This window comes from Glycine soja, chromosome 8 (assembly GCF_004193775.1).
Source record: "Glycine soja cultivar W05 chromosome 8, ASM419377v2, whole genome shotgun sequence".
Lineage (NCBI taxonomy): Eukaryota > Viridiplantae > Streptophyta > Magnoliopsida > Fabales > Fabaceae > Glycine > Glycine soja.
In genome coordinates this window covers 31,354,564-31,359,862 of record NC_041009.1, presented here as the reverse complement: position 1 = coordinate 31,359,862, position 5,299 = coordinate 31,354,564, and the positions used below count along the sequence as shown (strand labels likewise).

At 39.4% G+C, this 5,299-nt stretch overlaps 1 non-coding gene across 1 annotated transcript; it reads right to left on the bottom strand.

The window, feature by feature from the left end:
• Window positions 1-4,196: 4,196 nt before the first annotated feature.
• Window positions 4,197-4,303, bottom strand: LOC114424787. Its single transcript, XR_003669087.1, has one exon. It is a non-coding gene; the product is annotated as a small nucleolar RNA R71 (small nucleolar RNA).
• Between the last annotated feature and the right edge of the window lie 996 nt (window positions 4,304-5,299).

Below are 5,299 nucleotides of genomic sequence, written 5' to 3'. Positions count from 1 at the left end.
TGGGTGGCAAGCTCCTCCCCTGTTTTCCTATAAATAGGGGGAGGAGTGAAGGAGAAAGGGGTTCAACCCTTCTGGTACTTCGCGATCACTTAAAATTAGTGAGAAAAATTGTTTCCGTGAAGAAAATCCAAGTTGAGGTGCTTCTGTAACGTTTCTGTAACATTCTTCGTCGTTCGTCGTTCGTTCTTCGTTGTTCTTCGGTCTTCAACCGGTAAGTTCCCGAAATTGAACTTTTCAATTCATTTTATGTACCATTGGTGGTCCCCATTTGTTTTGCATACTTTTATTTCCATTTTCATTTACTTTCTGTACCCCCTTTTGATGTGCTTTAGCCATTTACTTAAGTCATTTTCTCGCCTAATCAAAAAATAAAATTAATTTCCATCGATCATTTGATTTGTAATATCTGTTAATTTCTGTTAAAATGAAATCCGACCGTTCGGTCATGTCGTAACCACGTTGGAAACTAAAAAGAGGTAAAATAATAATATAATAATAAAAAAATATCTTTTAGTAAAATAAACCAAAAAAATCAATCGGACGTTTCTCTTTGGGATTTCTCTTTCTTAATTGAATTAACTAATAACTAAAGTGAAACTAAGGCTAAAATCAACTCACAAAGTCAAGCTCGTCTGCAAAAAATCACTAAAAAGGATTTTAAGGTTCGATACCTCAGTTTTTCTCACCAAGTAAAAATGGATGATTTTAAGGTCCAACGCCTTAAAAGGACCACCTTCCATGTAAAAAGAATCGCTTGATTCGCCCTTTTGAAAGAACTACGTAGGTTTGATTTCCTCTTCGATGGAGGGCACGTAGGAGCAAGAGCCCCGCTTTTGTCGACCTCAAAAATAAAAAAAGAAATAAAAGTTTAGATGCATGATTTCACACAATTCTAATCTAAGGTTGTTGTCCTTTGGGACAAACGTGAGAGGTGCTAATACCTTCCTCAAAGGTAAATACAACTCCCGAATCTGGAATATTCTTCATGACCGGTTTCCTTCGGTTCTTCCGACGTTTTCCACAAATAAATGTTGGTGGCGACTCTGTGCATTTTCCACCTTTGGAAAACGCACCCGTGAGCCTCGCCTCGCTCGCCCGCAAAAGGGTAGGTTGCGACACCAGTCATAGGGGACCAGCGGTTAATGCGGTGGAAGAGTGCAGACCTCAAAGGTCGAAGCAAATCAAAGATGTGGTAACCTTTAGGAGGTTTATATTCAAGGCATTGCGCGTGGCGGTCGTCATTTTCTTTGACGAGGGCGAAGGGAGGGCAGCGCACGATGTAGAGACATGCCCTATGGCAGAGGATTTGCTACAAGGGATAATGGATTAAGGCCAATTTGAAGTTGGTGGTGCAAGCAAGGGGGAGCAACATGTGTGCATGCAATCAACTGACAAAAGCCTGAGAGCAAGCCCAAACCATTGGTGGTCCACTTCACCAGAGATGCTACCACCCAAAAGCCCCGAGGCTTCCAGCCTATCCCGGGTAAGAAGCCTGTCCCCTTCCCCTACAAGAGTGACAAGGCGGTCCCATGGAGGTACGCCCCCCAAAAGCCTGTCGGAAGGAAAGACGAGTCTGTCAGAGATGACCTATCCGCTGCCAAGGTTACTAGCATCTCTAGCACAAGCGGTATGACCCGTAGTGGGTGAATCTTCACAGCACCCGATCCGTTGGTGCGGTCCCAGGACACGAAGGGAAAGGCGAAGGTGGGTGATGTGCCATTATTTTCTCCTATTTCTTAACCCTTTTTGCACCACTTTAATTACTGATTAGTCTTAATTGTCAAATTAATTAGGCAGTTTTATTATTTGGGCCCATTCAGCTAATTTGATGTTTTTAATCTAATTTCAGGAAATAATGAAGCAATGGGCTTGAATCCAGAATTGGGCTTGGACTTGAAGAGGGCAGACTATTTTATTCTACAAAATTTTATCTTATCTAGACTTTATCTTATCTAGATATTATTTAGATTTGATCTCATCTAGATATTATTTCATCTATATCTTATCTTATCTAGATTTGATTTTATTTTATTTATGGGCTTGGATTTAAAACAGATTTGTAAGCTTTGGGGCTGGAAAACTATATAACAGCACCAAGGTTCTAGTTTAGGCTCTCTCTCTCTCTTCTCTCTCTCTTATATTAATTTTTAGTTTTAGGCTTTTCTTAGACACTTTTTTGTTTTGCAATTCCAGTTTTTACTTTTCGTTTCAGCAATAAAATTTCGTTCTTCAATTTATAATTTCGTTCTCTGTTGATTAATGGAAGGTTAAGTCTTCAGCGTTGTTTTCTCTTGAGGATCAAGCATAGTTCTCTTTGAGGTTCTATTATTACTATTAAATTCTGTTCAGTTTTTCCTTTTCACTAATTACTCTAAATTTGTTGCTATTAATTCATGCATGCTTAGTCCTTGATTAATTGTCTCTGCGCTTAATTACGTTCATGCTTAATGATCGTTTATGATTAATTGGTGTATGTGTTGCTTAATCACATAATGAATGTCTTATGTTAAATTTCGCTTAGTAATTTAATTTAGGGTTGGATTAAGTGGTTGAACTGATAAAGGATAAACTCTCGTAACCTAGGATAAGGGACTTGCTTGTGACTCAAGGGGAAGCAACGTGTTTTAATTCTGATATTTTATAATTCACATCTATTCGCTGTTTAATTTACAAAAGCAAAGAACCCCCCCCCCCCCAATTCGTTACTATTTTATTATTATCTGTTATGAACATGTGGTTTATCATTGCTCGTTGGGAAACGACCTAGGATCACTTCCTAGTTACTGCATTTTAATGTTTATTTGATTCGGGTACGGCCTCGATCAAATTTGGCGTCGTTGCTGGGGAGCAGTGTCCAAAGGTTCATAATAGCTAGTGTCATGTTAGTGTTTAATTCTTTCATATTGTGTTAGTGTTGTGTTAGTGTTGTTTAGTGTCTTGTTATTTTGTTTACTGTGGTGTTTTATTTTAGTTTCTATGTTCAGCGCTTCCCCTATTTCAGTTTTTGAGTTTGTTGTGAATAGTGCTTTGCGATGGATTAGCCGACCACTTTTGTTGAACTGGAAAACAAAGTAGTAGTGGAAATCCCTTAGCGACGGATTTTAGAGATCACCCTTGCTGAATTAATTGAGATTTTTTGTTTTGGTAGCTAGAGTTGTTATTTTTGGCTGAATTTTTTTGTGGTCACTTCTTTTGATTCATATTTCGTGGGAAAAATAGTTGGAGCCCTTAGTTTGGTCAGATTTGAAAGTTCCAAAAAGGTAGCAAATTTGATTTTTGTCAAAACTTTAAACGGTCATAACTTTTGCTCTAGGTATCAAAATGACTATTATTATATATGTATTTGGGGTGGAAAAAAATTTCCCATGCCGTGGCAGCCGGCCATGGGCCGGATGAGGTCTCCTTCTTCCAAAAATTGCGATTCTGTCAAGTTTTTTATTTTCCAAGTATTATTCTCTTATTTTTCTTAACTTATCATTTTTAGCTTCTATAGTTAGACTTTGAATTTTTGCTTGAAATTTTTTGTGCTATCTTCTCATCATTTTATAAGGTTGCTCACAAAATTTCAAGTCATTTGGATATCATTTAATGGTAGCTGTAGTTCAAACCTACACTGATACTTGCATAAGAAGGCAACTAATTGTGCATGCTGAATTTAGTGTATGACTAGAGGCAATCCATCTGACTTACAACCCTTTAATCCTGAGATAGATAGGACAATTCATAGATTATTTAGACATCATTTAGTACCTTTTGAGCATCCTGAGCATTATGTTATTGGTGATTTTGAGCATTCTGATTTTGAACATTTTGAGAATGTGGCACAACCTCCACCCCGTGAGAGGACTCTAAGGGAAATGGCTGCACCTGATTTCACCTACAAAAGCTTGTGCATCCAATACCCTGATGAGGATGTCCCATATGTTCTTAAAACTGGACTAATCCATTTGCTTCTGAAGTTTCACGGCCTTGCAGGTGAAGGCCCACACAAACATTTGAAAGAATTCCATATTGTCTGCTCCACCATGAAACCACCAGATGTCCAAGAGAATCGCATATTTTTGAAGGCCTTTCCTCATTCTTTATAGGGAGTGGCAAAGGACTGGCTATATTACCTTGCTCCATGGTCCATCACGAGCTGGGATGACCTCAAGAGAGTATTCTTAGAAAAATTGTTCCCTGCTTCCAGGACCACAATCATCAGAAAAGATATCTCAGGCATTAGGCAGCGTAAAGGAGAGAGCCTATATGAATACTGGGAGAGATTTAAAAAATTATGTGCTATTTGCCCTCACCACCAAATTTCTGAGCAGTTTCTCCTCCAATATTTTTGTGAAGGACTCAGTAACATGGAGAGAAGTATGATAGATGCTGCCAATGGTGGAGCCCTTGGAGACATGACCCCTGCTGAAGCCAGAAATTTAATTCAGAAGATGGCTTCAAACTCCCAGCAATTTAGTGCCAGGAGTGATGCTATTGTCATTAGAGGAGTGCATGAAGTAGCCATGAATTCATCTTCATCAACCGAGACTAAGAAGCTTGAAGGTAAACTAGATGCCTTTGTTAACCTGGTAACCCAACTGGCCATGAATCAAAAATCTGCACCTGTCGCCAGACTCTGTGGTATATGCTCCTCTACCGACCACCACACAGACCTTTGCCCTTCTGTGCAACAATCTGAAGCAATTGAACAGCCTGAAGCTTATGCTGCAAACATCTACAACAGACCTCTTCAACCTCAGCAACAAAATCAGCCACAACAGAACAACTATAACCTCTCCAGCAACAGGTACAATCCCAGATGGAGGAATCATCCCAACCTTAGATGGTCGAAGCCTTATTTTAAAATTGTTGCTGGCCCAAGCAGACCATACGTTCCTCCACCAATCTAGCAACAACAACAGCAACAGCCCTAGAAACAGCAAATAATTGAGGCCCCTCCGCAACCTTCCCTTGAAGAACTTGTGAGGCAAATGACTATGCAAAACATGCAGTTTCAACAAGAGACCAAAGCCTCTATTCAGAGCTTAACTAATCAGATGGGACAGTTGGCTACACAGTTAAATCAACAACAGTCCCAGAATCTGATAGATTACCTTCTCAATCTGTCCAGAATCCCAAAAATGTGAGTGCCATTACATTGAGGTCAGGAAAGTAGTGTCATGGACCTCAACCAGTAGCATCTTCCTCATCTGCAAATGAACCTGCCCAACCTCACTCTACTCCAGAAAAAGATGATGACAAAAATTTAAAGAGTAAGTTACCTAACAATTTCTATGCAGGTGAATCTAAAGAGAAG